The sequence below is a fragment of the Mobula birostris genome, chromosome X, assembly GCF_030028105.1.
Source record: "Mobula birostris isolate sMobBir1 chromosome X, sMobBir1.hap1, whole genome shotgun sequence".
NCBI classification, from domain to species: Eukaryota; Metazoa; Chordata; class Chondrichthyes; order Myliobatiformes; family Myliobatidae; genus Mobula; species Mobula birostris.
Window position 1 is genome coordinate 36,121,704 of NC_092402.1, and position 21,304 is coordinate 36,143,007.

The 21,304-nt window shown below is 39.9% G+C and overlaps 1 protein-coding gene across 5 annotated transcripts in view; it reads left to right on the forward strand.

Moving 5' to 3' along the window:
• The window catches only part of LOC140191366 (MAGUK p55 subfamily member 2-like), a 585,916-nt gene that overhangs the window by 405,802 nt on the left and 158,810 nt on the right, over positions 1-21,304 (forward strand). Inside the window, exon 1 of one of the 5 annotated variants that reach the window (XM_072248714.1) lies at positions 15,795-15,870. The exons of the other annotated variants lie outside the window; for them this stretch is intronic. The gene's annotated coding sequence lies outside the window, so the exon portion shown is untranslated. Of the gene's footprint in view, positions 1-15,794; positions 15,871-21,304 lie in introns of those variants that run through there. 5 annotated transcript variants of the gene reach the window in all.

A 21,304-nucleotide genomic window follows, 5' to 3' on the forward strand; every position in this document is an offset into this window, starting at 1 on the left:
CATGATTTTTTTGTCCAGTGTAGTGGTGAAGAAGAGAGAATATCGAGGGTAGGAGGGATCTTTGATTATGTTGGCTGCTTATTGCAGGATTATTGTGGATGATTGATAGTCAGCAAAGACTGAAAGGTCTGTTTCCCTATTGAATACTGTAACTATATAAGAACAGTTCCATAGAATATCAAAATGGAAATTGTTGGAAGCACTCAGCAGGTCGAGCAGCATTCATGGGGAGGGAAACAGAATTAATGTTTTGGATCCTTCATCAGAACTAGAAATGTGAGAAGACAAATGTGTTTTATGTTGCAGAGAGGGGGAGGAGTGTTGAGAACATAAGAAATGTCAAGGTAGCAATTATTTTGAAAACCAGCAGCTGAAGATTGAAAGGAAAGCAAAGCGGATAAGTACAGATATGGAAAGTGGTTTTTATTTTTATTTGATGCTGCAGCATAGTATCAGACCCTTGTAGCCCAGTGAGCCCACCAATGGCACCTGTATAACCAATTACTCTACTAACCTGTAAATCCTTGGGATGTGGGAGCATTCGGAGGAAATCCACATGATCATGGGGAGAACTGTCAAACTCTTTACAGACTGCGGTAAAATTAGACCTGGGACTCTAGCGCTGTAGTAGCGTTACGCCTACGGACACCCTACCGCGCTTCCACCCAGTTTTAGATAGGTTCATCTAAAATTGTTAAGTTCAATATTAAATTCCACTGACTGTAATATTCCCAGGTGGAAAATGAGCTGCTGTTTTTCAAGCTGACAGTGGGCATTGTTGGAGCAGTGTGGGAGGTGGAAGAAAGAGAGATTGGAATGGGAGTGGACAGAGAATTAGTAATGGGATACTGAAGCTGTTGGTCAACTTGTACACCTAGTAAAATACACTAAATTGGAAGAAATTCCAGTGAATTGCAGCTTCACCAGGAAACAGTGTTTGATCGGGGGCATAGAAGAGACAAGATGAAAGGTCTGGCGTCACATCTCCTTCAGTTGTGAGAAGGGGAGCGGATACTGCAGATGGACAGGTGGACCAGATAGTTGCAGAGGATTTGGTCCTTTCAGAGTGCTGAAAAGAGAAGAGAAGTGGGAATGCTATGCCTTATGGTGGAATCCCATTAGACAGACGCTGCTTGACCTGCTGTGTATTTTCAGCACCTTATATTCCCATGTCAGATTTCCAACACCTCAAGTACTTCGCTTGATATTTTCATATACAGCATGAAAATCACTTCATAACAATCAAAGGAAAACTTCACAGAAAAGTGCCACATCAGTGTTAGACATAGAAACTAGAGAAATAGTTATCCTTTAATGATGAATATACAGTATGTTTAAACCTGGTACAGATTTCTATTCCCATGTAAATTAAACCTGAATTTTTGATTGAGTATTTGGGGGAGAATTAGAATATATTAGTAAGTTTGTTACATTCCACTGAGTAGAATCTCTGAGAAACTTAGAAATAATGGAGTATGTGTTAAATGAGGAAGCTGATATACTTCCTCTGTTTATGGCAACTGCAAATCATATGTTTCTTGCAATTGTCTTGGTAATTAAAAAGCATGTGAGTCGTCAATACAATCACTGCTCACCTTTAACACAGTAAATGTTTGCAGCGAGTGTGTTTAATCCAGAAAGGATGTTGATTAGTTATTGAAAATTTATCAGAATTGATTGAACCCTTGGTCCAAGAGGTGGCAAATAGAGTTGTTACATCAATTGTAAATTTTAAATTTCTAAACATCACATTCTCCCTTCTTATTTTTGACTCTTAAATGCAATAAATCTTAAGAGCTCATTTATTTTCAATGGAAATGATCCATTTAATTGTAATGCAGCATGCCAATACAATTGCACTGCATGGTTATATAGCTGAACTATGATGATGGTGTAACATATTTAGTAGAATCAGTATTCTACAACCCACGCTATTCCAAACAGTTGATATAAATCACCTGAACCCTTTAGTTAGCATGTGTCCAAATTTTCACTATCTTCCACAGGCAGCCACAGCTTCCATGAACAGACCAAGAGCCACAAAATACTTCCAAGGTGCATAAACTGACACAGACTTTCTAAATAAAATATTTAAATGTTTCTCTATAATTTAATTTTTAATTAAGTTGATATTTATTGACTCTGGAGATTTTATATCAGAAAAAGAACAGCAAATGGTTAACTCCCTTATGTATTCATTCAGCATGACATGCCAATGAATTAATGCACTGAACTGTAACATGGTAGAACTAGGATCTGTGCCCACACAGTTGCAATTCCAAGTGCAGTGCATGGTTTTCTGTGGTGCCAGTAGTGATGTTTGTAGAAGATTCAGAGGAATTTGTTGTTTTCAGAGAAACAATGCTCCCTTTAGCCTAGTGTTAGGCAATTATCCAGTAAAAAATGGCTGAATACCTACAGGTTTGGGGGACTGAGAATAATATTCTATCAAATATTTGAAGCCAAAAAATTGTCTTCTACAACATGTCACTTCTTCTGTCTTTGGACTAATCATTGTCTTTGTGCCTTTTTATTTAATAGTAGAAAGATAGTAGGGAGACTATAATCAGTCAAGATTATTCTTGCTACAGTAAGCTGGATTGGTGGGCTGAATAAATAATTAATATTCATGAATTTTAAAAGTATGGTGTACTTGTAGTGTTCCACCCCTTCCAATTCCATCACTTCATCAGTCCTTCACTATGAGAAAGCACCAGGAGATAATTAGTGATCACAGATGGAAATTTCAAGTGCCAGAGGTATGTTTGTGAAATTAGACAACAAGTTGTGACAATCCGATTAGCAGACATCCCACCTCTCCCGGAAGTTCCGGGAGTTTCCCACATATTAATAGTGGCTCCCTGATGCCCGCAAATTATATACAATATCCCAGAAATCAATTTTTTTGAGAGAGAGCAAGAGAGAGCAAGTGCGAGAACGACCATGAGAGCGGGAGAGTGAGAGAGCGAGCGCGCGCGCGAGAGAGAGTGAGAGAGCAAGGGTGCATGAGAGAGAGAGTGAGCGTGGCAGAGTGTTCCAGAAAAAGAAAATATAAAACGTACGTCACCCCAGACTACCCTAAAGTGTACCCCTGCCTAATAGGGATCAAAAATAATGACAGTGTTGCTCGCTGCACTGTTTGCAACAGTGACTTTTCTATTGCCCATGGTGGGTTAAGACTGTAAAAGACATGTTGAGGTGAGTTTAACAGGTGTCATTCGTTCATTAGCACAGCTAACATTATTTAAACTAGCTGGCTAGCTGCTAAGGAGCTACTCTATTGCAGACATCCCACCTCTCCTGGAAGTTCCGGGAGTCTCCCACAAATTGATCGTGCTACCTCCCTGAAATGAGTTTTTTGTAGGGTGGGATGTCTGCGATTAGAAGTGTCTCAAACTTGGTAGCACAGGCTAAAATGCAAAGCATTTCAACACTCACAGAGCAAAGGAGGCTATACTGACAGGGGCAACTGCATCTCCAACGTTATACAACATGGAAAAGTGACCCAACATCTACTGATGCTCTCCATATAAATGGGGGGGGGGTAGTGTTGTGGGAAAGTAACTATTAAAATAACAGTACTTCCTCCCCACCATTGAGCATATCTACATGAAACACTGTTGCAGGAAAGTGACATCCATCATCAGGGACCCTCACCACCCAGGACATGCTCTCGTCTTGCTGCTGCCATCAGGAAGAAGGTGCAGGAGCCTCAGGATTCACACCACCAAGTTCAGGAACAGTTATTACCCCTCAATCATCAGGCTCTTGAACCAAAGGGGATAACTTCACTCAACTTCATTTGCCCCATCACTGAGATGTTCCCACAACCTATAGACTCACTTTCAAGGACTCTTCATCTTGTGTTCTCAATATTCCTTGTTTATTTATTTATTATTATTATTTCTTCTTCTTTTGCATTTGCACAGTTTATTGTGGTCTTTTTTAGATTCTACTGTGTTTCTTGAATTTGCTGTGTATGCCTGCAAGAAAACAAACGTCAGGGTTGTATATGATGACATATATGTACTTTGATAATAAATTTACTTTGAACTTCCATAATTTGCAGGTTTGATTGAGCAAATTGCAAGTGCATTGAAAAGACATGCAAAATAGTGATAATTTTATGTAAGGTAAAGGTTTAGATCAGCAGTCTGCTTTCAAAGTATATTTTTCTTTGGTTAGGGGTTGCCCTAACTCTAATGTGTGGAGTATGAAGTACAGTAAACTGCCAAGAAAGAAGGCTTAATGACTTGCATCCTGTTATTTGTGGAAAATTCTTATCATTTCATAAAATGAACATGTCCATAACAACACTCCTCTATGAGGCTAAAATGCAAAGCATTTCAACAGCAAAGGAGGCTTCACTGGCCAGGGCAAGGGCACAGGATGAAAGATGACTGCATCTCCAAGGTTACGCTACATGGAGAGGTGACCCGAGCTAAAAGATCAGGACAGTGCCCGGAACACAATTTTTACAGTGTTTTATACACGATAAGAGTATGCGAAATACAGCCAGGAATTTACCGCTCTGCCCCTGATTTCCTTGTACTAATGCATGTCCTTTTATTACTTTAATATACAAAAATCCACTCACCCCTGTCTTTGAGTCCACTTGAATAGAGAATTCTGAAGATTCACCTCCCACTAATAAGAAATTTCTTCTCATGTCAGTAACCCCTGTTAAACTTCATAAGACTTATTTCATTCCTCTGAACTCTGGAGACTGTAGGTCTTGTCTGCTTAATCTCTTCTCATGAGATCAGCTTCCCATCACTGGAATCAATTTGCTGAACCTGTGATCCACTGTGTTGGAAATACAGTATATCCTTCCATCAGTAGGAAAACCAGGGCAGCGTACAATATCACAGTTGTGCTTTCGCCTGTGCTCTCTTTCACTGAAAGTGAAATCTGAATTAAAAACAGAAAACAGTGCTGGTCAGGCAGTATCTGTGGAAAGCGAAACAGAATTAATGTATCAAGACAAAGCCCCTTCTTCAAAACTGGAAAAGGGGAAAAACAAGTAGTCTGTACCTGAATGGGTCAAGTCATCCAATGTGATATTGCCCTAGTTCTTCTCTCAGTACACCTGACCACTTGCATTCCTTTGTCTATGTTCTTCATCTCTAACAGTCCTCATTGTATAGATTTTTATGAATGAAACACTGGCTCACTCTCCCAGGGCAACTCTAACTTCACCTCACCATACCAACAATGTCTCCTTTCTCCTATCCATCTCCACTCCACCCACCTTGCATTATTTTTTTTTCTCTCATTCCCCGTTCTAATGACCTGAAACATTAACTTTGTTTTCTTTCTTCAGATGCTACTTGGCCTGTTGAGTGTTTCCAGAGCCGTACATAATTGCAGCAAGTTGTCGATATAATCTAATTGCAGTAACACATCATTACTTTGATGCTCAGTCTTGCAGTTAAGGCCAACATATCAGTTATTTTCTTAATTGTTTGCATTAATTTTGAGTGACTCATGTCCGAGGATACCCATAGCTGTCTCAAATCCAGAATCTTTCAATCTCTTACCACTTTAAAATGCTACACTTACCTGTTATATAAACAAAGTGGATGACTTCACATTTTTTAAATGGTTTCAAATAGTTCCGATTATTATCAGATATTGTATACAATGTACAACCTGAAATACTTGTCTTCACAGACATCCACGAAAAACAGAAGAACCCCAAAAGAATGAACAACAGAAAAATATTTGAACCCCAAAGCCCCCCCGCCTCCCCCCTCCCCCTGCACAAGCAGCAGCAAGCATCAACACATCAAACCTCTCCCCTCCTACTGGCCCGTTTCAGCTCCCACCACCCACCAAACAACAGCAATGCACCCGATGAGAGACCATGATGTGCAGTCAACAAAGATATTGTTTACCCAACAGTTCGATATGCCACAGGCTGTCTCTCTCTCACTAACAAGGCACAGAGAGATATCACCCATTTTCACAGCGAAAGGGGAGACTAGTTGCTGTTACGATATTACAGTCTGCCACATGGCTTTTCCATACATCCGCCACAGCAAAATCATGATGTTCCATCTCTCGCAACGCCTCAGTCCACAACAACGGCCTGAAGTCGGTCGACTGCACCCTGGAGGCGCCATCTTCCAAGCCGCGCCTGGAGATTGTTGGAAAGCGATCAGCCGACAAGCTCCAGGAATGGGAACTCATCCGCTGTGGAAAAAAAAATGCAGTTTGATGCCACTTGCAGATCAGGATCTTGATAGAACCCCAAGAAGCTTGAAAAGGGACATTAAAGAGAGGAATTAAGCTGCTTTTCACAGATAGGCTTGGCAAGGCAGCAACTTGGCACCATCTTAACTCCACATCCTATCCCCTTTACCATGCTTCCTTATCTTGGTTCTTTTCCCGCCAATACCTCTTTGGATCCTCTTCCCAACTTACACTGCCTCCAACCTTGAATCATCAGCCAAATTGAAAATATTGTAACTGGGCTATGAAAACTCTCAGCATTGGTTATGATAAGCAGGAATCTATAGTTTATGACAGAAGTGAATTGAGTCATTGGATGTGGGTAGGGATGTTCTACAATTACAGTCAGTGCTTTCAAACTCCGCTGTACCATGAATAAGGCCGCAGATTCATACATCACTCCAAAGCGTTAGTCAATGACGCTCTTAGCTGTTATACTTATGGCAAACGCTGTCTTTTCACAATCAGCTTATTTAGTCATTAATGGAAATCAGTGCATTATAAGGCCTGACCACAGTTTGGAAGCTGCATATCATATAAGAGGGAAAGCTATCAGCCAGCAGTGCTCCATGTAACTGTGTCTGGCACATTACAGAAAGAACGCTAATATCGTAGACAATCACAGTTAGATTTGCTATACAGAGGCTAAAGTTTACCAAAAAAAGCCTGTGAATATTTTTTTTTTGTCTGTGGAAGCACATAGGTTGAGAGGATCTACTAGAGGATTCTAAAATAATGCAAGATTTTCGAAAGGTAAATAGTGAAAGAATATGAAGATTGACAAATAGATAAACTCAAGATTATCATGAGGGGAGAGTTAAAATAATTGAATTTATGCGAGAGATTATCTGACCATCAAATGCTTTCATGTGTGCCAGTTTCTAAGTTCGATTTGGCGCTAGGAGCTTTGATCTTCCTGCCATATCACGATATGCAAGGCTGGTTTATGAGCTCCTTGCCTTAAAGGAAAATCCTGACAATAACCCCAGAGAAATTAACCTAATTTGAGAGAGAATTTGATATATATAAAAGAAGAAAATGAAGGAATATAAGAACAAAATGTGGTTAAAGTAGTTCCTGTTAAGGACCCAATTAAGTGAAATTGGGCACAATGTACTAAGGGATAGCCTCTTGTGTTTCCTTGACGGTATGACAAAGTTAGATTTTAGTTGTGATTCTGCAAGCTGTCTGAAGTCATTGGATAACATCTGTCAGATGTGATCTTTTATTAACAGTACCGGTTTAGTTCCAACAGTGGAAAATGCAAATAGAGCTGCAACCATGAGATTTCACTAATGACTCCTTACACATTTTCAAGGTCAACCTGCATTTGCAATCTATTATAACATAATGCTAATTCCTTTCGTTTTCAAATACTGACGAGTCTGGTTCTATGTCTCTCTCCATTACTTTATTCTTGCTCTGACCTCCTGCATCATGTTTTTCTTCCCTGCAGAGCAGTTGGCAAATCATTTATCATTGTCCACATCCTTCTTCAAATTGCAAAATACAGGGATAATGCTTCCTAACTGTATTTGCAAATAAAGATCCTGTTATGGAAACTGCTTTAATTCACAGTGATCACGATGACAATTGATCACCAGAACCATTGCACAGATGGAATATGCAGTGAATACAGGGTTTAATTTTATTAAACCATCACTCAAATGACTTGCATATTGCTTTATGTAGTGCTTAGTTATGTAGTTTCTGTGTAACTCACATAGGAAATTCCAGCCTTTTATTAATCACCAGATACATACTTTTAATTCTATTGATATCTCTTAATCTTCTTGATTTTTCTGTGTTTAAATTGTCACTTTCTTACCTTTGCAAATTAATTAGCTGCAGTAATTAATGTCTCAAGGCACAATTGCACATACAGTCCAAATTGGCTAAGGTGAAAAATACATGGTTTTAATTAAGCAATACTTGATCTACCTTGAACAACATACCTCATTTTGCTGTTTTGTTGATTCAGAAGTTAGCTCATTCATATTGATTGAATGGAAGTGCCAATGTATTGATATCATGTTCTATTCCCATGGAGGTGTATTGTGAATAGTCTGGTTGTTAAAATGGAGTTGGTTGAACAGATCAAATACAAAGGCCAGATAGCATTAACAAGGAATAACAAGGCCAGGGGAGGGACAGCTCATGAAATGTGTATTAGGTAAATTTGTATTGTAGTAACATAAAACTTTGCAACGGGCCTTAAGCCATTCAAACATTGAAACAAAAATACTGGAAACACTGATCATGTCATATGAACCAATAGTAACTTGCATACCCAGTTAGGGCATTTTCTATTTTTTTGTTCCCCCCATCCATCACCCCTACTGGGACATAGGCCACCGACAGCAGCTCGCCAAAGTATTCTGTCCTGGGTGATAGAAGGTTCATCGGTCCTGTGTCTTTCACAGACTCGCGGCTTTCACCACACAATTTCACGTCTTCTAGATGGAGCTTCTGATGGCATCTCTGTAGCTCTGGGTTTTACAGGATGGGGTTGATAGCCTCATATTCAACCCTTCTCTTGGGACTGTCCATGGAGGAGATGGGCACGTTCATACTGGAATTAATTGTGAGGATCAAGCAAACAATTTCAGTGCTTGTTCATCATGAGGAGGCTCAGGAAGAGAATATAGTAAATATTTCAGTCAGATAAGGTTAAAAAAAAAGGCGACTCTGAGTTTGTTTTGTTTTTGCCTGGTATCTAAGTATAACTTCACAAGTAACACTGGAAAACATCAGCATCTTCTATTCTTCCTATACTACAGAATACTGAGATGAATTGCAGCTCCTCAGTAACCAGCTTGAGTGAAATCAGTTAACTTGGTACAGACTAGAAGTTGAACAAGGAAACTTATACACTGTGGCTCGTTTACAAAAAAGTCTGTGGAGAGAGAGAAAGAGTGAGAGAGAGAGAATGAATTTTCAAATTAAGTTCCTCTCCTTCATCAGTCAGCCCCTTTTAAGCCAACCATTTTAAAGAAAACTTGTATTTGATGTTGTTTTGTTAAGCTATTTGAGTGCATCCCATGTAGTTGTTGTTGCTTAAGATTGTCTCGAGCTGTCAAATTCATGACAAACCAAGAAGCTTTCATTTATATTGCACTTTTTTTGACCTCAGGAAGCATGGTCGCACTATTCAACCAGTAATTTAGGTATGCATTCAAAGTTCAATGTAACTTTATTATCAAAGTGCACATATGTTATCATAAACAACTCTGAGATCCATTTTCTTGTGGATATTAACAGTAAGTACAAGAAACACAATAGAATCAATGAAAGACTGCCCCTGACAAATATGCAAAAAACAACAAACTATGAAAATACAAAAGAAAAAAAGAAATATTAATAAGTAGATAAGCAATAAATATTGAGAACATGAGCTGAAGATTCCTTGAAAGTGAGTCTGTACGTTGTGGGAACTGTTCAGTGATGGGGCAAATGGAGTTGAGTGAAGTTATCCCCTCCGGTTTAAGATACCAATGGTTAAGGGATAATAACTGTTCCTGAATTAGGCTGTGATTCAACCGGTCAATATACTCTTCACCATACATCTCTAGAAGTTTGTCAAAGTTTTAGATGATGTGCCGAAACTTCACAAACTTTTCAGAAAGTAGGAGCACTGCCATGCTTTCTTCATGGCTGGACCCAGGACAGAACCTCTGAAATGATAACACCAAAGAATTTAAACTTGCTGACCCTTCTGATCCCCCAATCAGGACTGACTCATGAACCTCTGGTTTCCTCCTCCTGAAGTCAATAATCAGCTCCTTGGTCTTGCTGACATTGAGTGAGAGGTTGTAGTTGTGGCACCACTCAGCCAGACTTTCAATCTCCCTCCTAAATACTGATTCGTCACTACCTTTGATTCAGCCAACGACAATGGTGTCGTCAGCAAACTTGAATATGGCATTGGAACTGTGCTTAGCCTCACAGTCATAAGTATAAAGTGAGTAGAGCAGGGGGCTAAGCACACAGAGTTGTGGTGCCCCTGTACTGATGGAGATTGTGGAGGAGATATTGTTGCTAGTCCAAACTGACTGGGGTCTGCAAGTAAGGAAATCAAGGATCCAGTTGCACAAGGAGGCATTGAGGCCAAGGTCGTGAAGCTTAATGATTTTGAATAGATGATAGTATAGAATGCCAAGCTGTGGTCGATAAAATGCATCCTGATGTGTGCATCTTCACTGTCCAGATGTTCCAGGGTTGAATGAAGAGCCGATGAAATGACATTTGCTGTTGACATGTTGTGATGATAGGCAGATTGGAGCAGATCCGTGTCGCTTCTCAAGCAGGAGGTGATATGTTTCATCACCAGCCTCTCAAAGCACTTCATTACAGAGGATGTAAGTGCTACTGGATGATCGTCATTGAGACAGATTACTACGTTCTTCTTAGGCACCAGTATAGCTGAAACCTGCTTAAGGCAGATGGGTACCTCAGACTGTCGTAGTGGGAGGTTAAAGATAGCGGTAAACACTCTGGCCAGTTGATCAGCACAGATATTTAGTACTTGGCCAAATATCCCATCTAGGCCAGATGCTTTCCGTGGGTTCACCCTACTGAAGGATTCACTCATGTCAGCCTTGTAGACTGAAATCACAGAGTCATCAGTGGCTGTGGGAGTTTCTGAAAGTTCCTCTGTGTTTTGACAGTCAAAGAGGGCATAAAAGGCATTGAGCTCATCTGGCAGTGAAGCCTTCTTTTCACCTGTGATGCTTGGTTTCACTTTGTGGAAGGTAATAGCACTCAAGTCCTGCCACAGCTGTGGAGCACCCTTCAGTGATTCAAGTTTGGTCTGGAATTGCCACTTCGCATGTGATATGGCTTTCCTGAGATCATATCTGGATCTCTTGTACTTTATTTGGTCACCAGACATGAATGCCCTGGTCTGGCCCTCAGCAGATTGTGGATCTCATGTTCCACACAGAGGCTTCTGATTGAGGAAGATTCTGAATGATTTTGAGGGGACACACTCATCTGCGACTGATTTTATAAAGTCTGTATCAGCCCTGGTGTATTCGCTAAGATCCTCTGATGAGTTCTTGAACATGGTCCAAGCCCACTGACTCGAAGCAATTTTGTAGCTGCTCCTCTGTCTCATTCAATGTTGTGGCAGTAGTAAAGAAATAGAGTCATACAGCACAGGAATTAGCTATTCAGCCACTGAGTCCACACCAGCCAACAAGCACTCATATAGGTAAATCCTACTTCAATCCCATTTTACACTCCTTGTACTCTTCTCAACTTTTCCCAGATTTCTCTGCTTACCTTAGTACAAGTGGTATTTTACAACAGCCATTTCAAATCCCAACCTGCATGGATTTGAGATATTTAATTGATTTCTGAGCTGACAAATTAGTCAAGTGTAGATACTAAGCAGACAAAGCATGTATTCTCTTGAGTGCAAAAGAACAAGAATTGATCTTGTTGAAATGCATGGATTTCTTTCTGGAGGTGAACAGGGTAGATGTTTCTCCTGGCTAGGGTGTCCAGAACCAGTATTACAGTCTCAGGATAAATTTTCTCTCATGTCGAACAGAGATGAGAAGGAAGTTCTTCATCCAGATAATGGAGAATCATCTCAGTTCACTGCCCAAGATGGTGTGCAGGCTCAGTCAGTAAGTTTATTCAGGGCAGAAACTGTTGTGTAATAACGGAATTGAAGAATGTGTGTTTACTGCAGGAAAATGGCATTGATGTAACAGACCAGCCATGGGCTTACTGAATGGCAGAGCTGGCATGAGCGAGTCACACCACAACAATGGCTGCTAGACAGAAAAGTGACTACCAAATGCAGTAAGTGCAGGCAAGTAGTGCTGTGGCTATCCCTTTCACAAACAGAAGAGGAAACTTCTAAGTCTAAGACACTGTGGATGGCTTTCCTGTACAGGATGGAAAGTAAAAGACTAGGACTATTGCAGTGATGGGGGATTTAACCGTAAGGAGTAGACAGGTGTTTCTGTGGCTGAATATGAGAATCTAAGATAGTATGTTACATCCATGGTGCCAGGGTCAAGGATGTCTTGAAGAGAATACGGTCACTCTGGAGGTGAAGTTTGAGTGAACAAACTATGTTGATGGGTAGAAAAGAGTGAGGTTCAGCAGTATGAATGTAAAGAGGTTGGAGCTAATTCATAAAGCAGAAATTGCGTGACTACTTCCTGTGCTGGTGGGTATCAAAGGAGAATAGAATGATGTGTGGCTGTAAAGATGGTGTAGGAGGGAGAGATTTAGGTTTCTGGGACATTGGGAGTGGTTCTGGGGAAAGTGAGACTTGTATGAGCAGGATTGCAATGACATTTGCTGGACCTGTTGGGGTGGATTTAAACTAAGTAAGCAAGTAGAAGCGAACCTGAGCTAGGAGCATGACGAGGAGGAGAGGATAAGGATAAGAACAATACACAGGAAGCAAAATAGGTGACAGAGAGGCATGGGCTTACAGGTGAGGTAACGTTTGTGCCACCTCAGTCGCAGTGTGGAAGTTGCAGCAAGGAAAGTGTTAATTATTATAGAGGCAAGAATAGTTTACAGATAGAGTGCGGACAACCCAGGCAAGGGAGTCCTTTGAAGTGAAGCTTTTGAACGTAGTTTCCCTTCTGCACGGAGGAGGCCAGGAGCCATTTTGGCTTACTGAGGTAAGATAAGAGGGTAGCAGAAGGATTTAAGGATCACACAGCAGCTAAAGAACAGTTGCTTTACTAACTTCAAAGTATCATCAGTTGTTAGCTTATAGTTTCTATTGACTTCAAACACCTATATTGTGAATGATGATTGATCTTGCAAGGAAGGAATTTGGACATACACAGAGTAAGGGCCAGTAACATCATGAAGGATCCCACCCATCCTACTTGGGGACTGTTTGTCTCACTCCCATCAGGAAGGAGGCTATGTAGCATCCATGCCAGGATCACCAGACTCAAAATCAGTTATTTTCCACAGCAATAAGGCTGATCAACACTTCCCCGCACTAACCCGTCCCTCTACAGCCCAACCACCACTACTTTATCATTTCCTGTCAGTCACCTTATGTACAGACACCCCTGTGCCTAGCATCACTTTATAGACATACAATCTATGTATATAAGATATTGTTATGTATTTATATTTATTGTATTTTAAAATTATTATTGTGTTCTTTATCTTATTGAGTTTATTGTGCTGCATTGGATCCAGAGTAACAATTATTTCATTCTTTACGCATAGATTAAACAAACTTGAATTTTTCCCAGCTGGTCAATATCTATAACTGCTAGTCAATTTTGCATAAAAATGGCATCTCTCTGTTCAGACTTCAAGGCAGGGGCCATGCTGTTATCCTTGTGAAAAAAGTAAATAAAGTGTGATTGAGGGGCGAGTGTGAGTTTTCAGAGTCCAGTTGACTGGCAACAACACCAGAACCAATAAGAAAATGCCCAGCCATGTACCCTTGCCCTTCAAATGCAATTACCATGGTGATCTTCTCAGTCATCAGCTACTGGAGCACTATGACCAGAAGCTGAATGGAGCAACCACTTAAAAAGCTGTAGTCACAAGAACGGGTTGGAGGCTGGTTGTCCTGTGGTGAAACGTTCCTCAAAATCCATCTACAAAGCACATGTGCACATGTCAGGAGCATGGTGGAATACTCTCTCCTTGCTCACATTAGCTTGGCTCCAGTAACAGTCTAGAAGCTCAGTAGCATTCAGGACAAAGCAACTGGTCCACTGTCCTAAGCATGCACTCCCTCCACCACTGTAGCACCTTAAGTTTACAGACACAAAATTGCCTACACTAATTCACGAAGACTTCTAGACTGCGGTTCCCAAGTCCACAAATGACAAGGACAGGAAGCATATGAGAACAACCACCACAGACTCCCAATACCACCTGAATGCTTCCCTTCTTCCCTCTCAAGCACTTACCTTTCTGTCACTCTTCTTCATCACCCCTGCATCCAATTACTGTAAGTCCCTATGCCATAGTCCAGAACGAGGGGTCACAGTTTGAGGATAAAGGGGAAGCCTTTTAGGACCGAGATTAGGAAAAACTTCTTCACACAGAAAGTGGTGAATCTGTGGAATTCTCTGCCACAGGAAACAGTTGAGGCCAGTTCATTAGCTATATTTAAGAGGGAGTTAGATATGGCCCTTGTGGCTACGGGGATCAGGGGGTATGGAGGGAAGGCTGGGGCGGGGTTCTGAGTTGAATGATCAGCCATGATCATAATAAATGGCGGTGCAGGCTCGAAGGGCCGAATGGCCTACTCCTGCACCTATTTTCTATGTTTCTATGTTTCTATTATCACTGCCTTCCCAGGGGGTACTAAGTGCTGTCCCTGCTAGCAATGCCAGCATCCCATGAATGAAGAGAACAGTGACCTATTATGTTTCTGCTTTTCTTTAGATAAATAATTTCTTGGCCTTTGAGGTTGATGGGTTCTCACAGTTGCACTGGTTGTGATTGTGTTCAGCATTACCCTGAAATGTTGCATCAATGTCCATGAAAATTTGATCCTTTGAAATAATTCAACAGCCTCAGTCCCTGGAAGTTAAATCTGTGGGTTTCAATGCAGTTGATAATATCAGTGCCTTTTCTGTAATAGAAACAGCGAGGGACAGAGCTTGAGCCATGCTATAAATAGGCAGAAAGAACGGTCTAGGAATAGGTAATTTGTTGAAAATAGGCTTTTGTGTAATGCCTTTTAATACAGACCTTTTGAGAATGTGTTGCACAGAAAGGAGGAAAAGCAGAGACATCCATATCCTGATATGTTATAACATGGCACAAATCCTGTAACATCTGATACTGCCACACCCTAACAGGATTATCTTTGTATTCTTAAATTATAAGTCAAAGTTTGAAGGAAGTAATAGCAATAGGCCAAGCAATCTAACAGTAAATTTCAAATGGGTTTCATTCTAACTGAATAGTTGAAAGGATTGTGTTGCCACTGATTACTTCATTGGTTCTGTGATAATTGTAAGGTTATGTGAGAGACCTTCCAGAGTGTGGTGTGGGTTGCAATGTTCCCACAGTAAATCCAGTTCCTTTGAAGAGATTTAACTCACCAACACTTGTTTAAGTGCAATACCTTATGAACTGTTTTTGTTTCCCTGTTAGGTTATTTGGTGAAGTATTTTCTATAGAAAATAACAGGGATCTTTACCCACTGCAATAAATGTACATTTACATTCTAAATCGTCTTCCCAGATAAACGTTACATTGGAAGTAACTTCTTCCAGGTTCTGAGATCATTTGATATAAAAGCTCTTACTTGCCTTTCAAATTAATACTTAGTTTTGTGGGTGTGGTACAGTTTCCGGGCTCCAACTTTGGAGCGGTTTCAAACTCCAGCCACAACCAAATGGTTGACTCAAAACCTTAAAATAAAACAAATATAACCAACCTCATTCCTCAGTAATCAAAGGGTGCCTATATTGTTTTCTTAAATAATAGAAGATTATTTTGGGAAACAGTGTATGAAGATAATTGTGGGGTGTTAGGGCCTTAAAATTCATCTTGTCAGAGGGCAACTTGTGCAGTCTTAAAGTTGACTCTGTTAAGAAGGGAAATGCAACATTGAGAAGTTTGATTTTGGCTTCAATCAAAAACAGGAACTCAGATGATCGAAACACTGAGTTTGTAAGTTCCATGCCTTAAAACTAATTTTCGGAAGCTTGAATTGGGTTTATAAGGCACTCACTGTTTAATTTGCTGCTTTTAAGTGGGATTAACTTCTGTTTTTAAATGTAGGGCATTAGTGATGATAGAGAATAAGAGTCGATACACATTGATTGATTAGGTGAAAGTAGGCTTTGAAATTTAAAAGTGTATTGCCCACACGACCTGATGATCATTTGTTAGATACCATTGATTTTCAAAAGCATGTTCCGGCAGTGGACTGTATTTCTCCAGCTCCTTTAATAGGTTAAAGCTCTTAAGAATGATTAGATTGTGATACGTTATCTTCTGCCATTTTGTATATCATTTTGACAGGTAGTGAAAGAAATGCATTTGTAAAGTGCCTGTTTTGATTCTCAAAACATCTCAATATGTTTTACGACCAATAAAGGCCTTTGCTGAGGTATGATTATTGTAGTTTAGAAAACTTAGCATCTGATTTATGCATAGTGCAAGGGGAAGGCTGAGGAGGGACCTGATGGAGTTATACAAAACCCTGAAGGGAACATATAGTAGGAAACCTTTTCACTTACAGGGATGACTGAAAGGAGAAGGGTATAGGTTTAGTATGAGGGGTAAGAGATTTGAAGAGGATCCAGGGAAGGGTTTCTCTTTCGCCTAGAGGATAGTTGGAATCTAAAATGCACTGTCTTATTTACAAAGTATCTTAATGGACAACTGAATTGTCAAGGTATTGATGGTTACAGACTGACTGCAGGTAAATAGGATTAATATAGATAGCTTCCTGATGCTTGGCATGAACATTTTGTATCCAAAAAGGGCCTTTTGTGTGCAGTATGACTCGATAATATCTGTCAAAAAGCACTTGTCTTGAAACATCAAAAACACCCTTGATGGAAGAATCTTTGAAGCTGGTCATAAAATGACGAAAAACATTGAAAATGACTGAAATGAAATTGGGAGCCTACATTACCACAATTCTATCTGATTTATTGGACACTGTTTATAACTTTAGGGCAAATGGATTTTTTTTCCCTTTGAAAAAATCTTTTCATAGAACCTCTTGATTCTTTTATAGAACTAGAATTTAGTGAAAAGTCACATCTTTGAAACAATATCATATTTGTCACATGTAGAATGATGGCATACAGCAACAAAGCTATTCCAAGACAGAGAGAGAATGAGAGGGAATGAAGTCTAATGTAGTTTTGTGTTGCTTCATGCAGCACCATGGTCCTGGAGGATCGTTGTTTCATTTTTACTGTGTGCTGTACCAGCAGATTATGGTCGAAATGACAATAAACTTGACTTGACTTGACTTGATTTGATGAATATTTGTTATCGAAACTGGTCACCCTGGTGCCATAAATCACTGTGATTAAATTGAAACACCCAATTTGAATGCAGCTACCCTCCAATCACTGATTTTTGCTTAGGATGAAATTGCCCTGCTGTTATCGGGGGAAGTTGCTTTAATTTATTTTATGTTCTATTTCCTCCGGTCTATAAATAGATTTTTTTTCTGAGCAAACTGATTTTTTTTTGTTTTGAGTCCTGACTAATGGTCCGTCCTATTTTCAACCCATTGGCTGACATGGTGTTGTCAATGGAGACACTGGTGTAAATATAAAGTGCATTAACTGTATTGTGATATGGAACTTTGGACTTGCAAGTAAGAAATTCTTTTGCATAGTTATTTTAACTCCCTGCCTTTAGACAAAAGCAAATTCACAAACTCAGCAGAGAAGTAGGATGAAAGTAATTTTTTATTCCTCTGCTTTCAAAGTTAAACTGCTCGTGTAGCTAACTGGAATGTGCTTATTTTGATTTTTTAAAATATTTTGAAAGCAAAAGGCCAAGGTCAAAAATTATTGCTGGATTTTGAGTCAGCTAGTTTATAAATGAGGGCAGAATCAAAGGGATTTTACAAACATTTACAGACTCATTTCTTGATCCCTGGATTGAGAATTTAGTGCAGGTTCTAAGGAGTAGGAAGCAGATCAGATCTTCTCCTCCTTTGTGGCATCTGTTATCTATGTGTTACTTAATGTTATGTAAATTAGTCTGAAAGAAAGCTTATAGACGCTCTGTTTTAGACAATCTTACTTTACCAAGTATAGCAATGGGCAACATTTTATGTTGCTTTTTGCTGGTATCAGAATTGAAAGTATGTATTTGCAAGTATAGTGTGATGGTAATTCCAAGCAGACCGTTCACATATTGACGTCTCCACAAATAAGTCAATTAGATCTCTGCCTCCTAATGACTGCCTTGCCACTCACTGCATCTGAACCTGGCAACTGTATTCTGTCTGAAGGGACTGAAGAGTAATTCAGAGGATGTAATGTGCTCTTGCTATCCCATAGTCTTTCAGCATGGAGGAGTACTTATTTGTCAGTTGATGAGGCTGACCTAGTTGTAAATAAAATATAATTTGTATAGTTTTATATCTGGAAACAATGAAAAATTATGCAAGGTTGGAGCTGCAGTCCCTTGTGAGTCTCACCCTTAGGCTGATGAATGTTCTATCTCTGTGAACTAATGCACTTATACCAACCTTGGAACTCTTCCTTTTCACTTGTGAGGCTGCAGTTGCTTCAGTCATATCCTGGCTTCCTGTCATCAGGCCTGTTCAATATTTCTCCTGTGATTCTATTCCGCAATTGTTTTCCAACTAAATACCTAGCTAGGCCAGTAAAAGTCAACCATTCAAACTGTGTGCTGCTTCCCAGCCCTATGGGATATTAATGAACTAATTTTAGTTTACAGTTATCACTTAACCTGACTAGAACATGTAACTTAACAAGTATTTAATCTTGGAGCTTGCTATGGTGGGATTTGAACGATAGGTGACTTCAACTGCCATATCCAGTTGTCAGTCACACTGGAGGTGTTGATTATGCCTCTTTGGTGGGGCTGTGCTTTGAGATGTAAAATCCTACCTTCCTTCAGAAATGTCAGACTGCAGTCTCAAGAGGTACTTGTATGCACAAACCTCACTGCAATGTTGCTGAAACTTATTCATAAAGCTGCCAACTTGATTGCCAGGGAATGAACATCATGGCATTTTTTCATTTGTCTGCCTTTTTGTATGCACACCATTAAATCTGTACTCACTAGACAAGAGTTCGCAGCTCCATATCAAAAATATTCTAACAAGTAATTTACTGGAAAGTAATATTTATGCAGATACCACTGTTAACCCTGGTGATTTTTCGAAGGGCAGAATGGTGGGTACATCATGTTATTTGATACATATATTACAGATTCCTCCTTGTTTCAGATACCCTATCCACTTCAGACAAATACATGAGCAGATGGTATTTGGTATTGCTTTATAGAGCTATAGAGTATGGAAACAGGCTTTTCAGTCCAATTCATCCATACCGACCAAGTTGCCTGTCTGAGCTACTTCCCTTTTGCCTGTATTTAGTTGATATCCCTCTGGGTCCCAATGTCTTTTTATACGTTGTAATCGTACCCCGCCTTGACCACTTGCTCAGTCTAGTTCATATACCAATCATCCTCTGTGCAAAAAAGTTCCTCCCAGGTCCCTTTTAAATATTTCTCCTCTCAGCTTAAATCTGTGCCCTCTAGTTTTACACTCTTCTCTCCTGTGAAGAAGATTATGACCATATATACATGATTCTATGTCCCTCTGAAAAGTCAGTCCTCTACCTCCTACGCTCCAGGGGGAAAGGGTCTCAGCTCTCCAGCATCTCTTTATTATTCAAGCCCTCCAGTCTTGGTAACATCCTCGTGAATATTTTCTGCATCCTTTCCAGGTTAATGATACTCTACCTAGAGAGTGGTGACCCAAATTGCACACAGTAATCTAAGTGTGGTCTCATCAATGACTTGTACAGTGGTGATACGGCATCCAAACTCCCACACTCATTGCCCTGACTGATGAAAATAAGTGTCCCAGATGCATCCTTTATCACCCTGACTGCAATCCAGACTAACCTAGCAAGCTGGAGCATGAAAAATTAAATTGAATGTTTATGGCAAATTTATTGCTTGTAATCATAGTTTAACAAAAAAATCCTAAACAGAGTAAATCACTCCACCCTTCATGTTTGGTCTGTCATTCAGTAAGATCAATGGCACTTTCCTGCATTAACCTCAAACTCTTGATTCTCTTAATATCTAAAAACCTAACAATTTTTCTTTTGAATATACTTAGTGACTGAACCTCCGCTGCTTTTTGTTAGTAGTTTAGCAGCGCTGCTGGGTGTTAGTTACTGGGCTACTGGTCCCAAGGCCTAGACTAACAAGGCCTGTGTTCAAATCCCACCTCAGCAGCAGGGAAGTTAGTCTCTACTCCAGAGACTGCTTCACAAATGACATTGATAGATTCTGGATAAGAATTTGGTGACGTTAGGACATTGAAATGATCTTTATTGTAGAACATCTGTTATGAACTTGTTGACAAGAGGAGCAGGCTCAGGGGATGGATGGCCTCTTCCCAATTATTTTTCTTATAATCTTATTAACTTCCCTCTGGATGAATAAAATTTCTTCCGCTCTCAGTCTTGAAATATTTATGTATCTATGCACCACATTTGTGTGTGTAGATGAAAACATAAGAGATTGCCTTGTTGAATATTTGTGGAAGTTCTTTAATGGCTGTGTTTCCAAAGATGGAATATGAATAGTCTCCCACTAAACTGGCAAAGGGAATGAAAATTAATGTAACTCATTCCAGTGTTTCGTAAATAACTCAAATCTGTATAATTTTAGGAAAAAACTTAAATAAGAAAAGCAGTTGCAACGTTATCATTCATTTTGAGAAGACTAGTATATAAAAGCAAGGATGTAATGCTGAGGCTTTATAAGACATTGGTTCAAAGCTTCAAAGGTTCATTTATTATCAATGTATACAACTCTGAAATTCTTTTTCTCCCGGTAGCCACGAAACCAAGAAAGAAAAGAAAGGCAGCACAATCATCAACCCCCCAAGTCCCCCCTCTCCACACAAAAAAAACAAACAAAAACAGAACAGGCACATCAACCCCCAAATTCCTCCTCGCCACACAAAGAAATGAGCAAAACAGAACAGGTACATAGACCCTCAAATCCTGCTTCCCTGCACAAAAAATAACGAGAAAGATTGGGCAAAAAACACAAAATATAAAAATACTGTAAGACTGAAAAAAAAGTCTAGAGTCCAAGTCCATATCCAAAATGCAGGAAACCTGGGTAACATTCTCCAGGCACAGTGGCAGGCCTTTCCCTCTCCAGCAGCAGAGTGGTCAAAAGGCAAGCAGCCAGTGCTCACCTTCCGCATTCGCCTTGATGTTTCAAACTCCCTCAATGCTTTAATCGGCGAACAATAGAAGCTTTAATTGATGAAATGAAGTCAAACATTGACTTGAGCCCTGTCCCGCAGCCTGCCTGCTATGAGGTTCGCGCACACTGCCTCTGCCTCCCA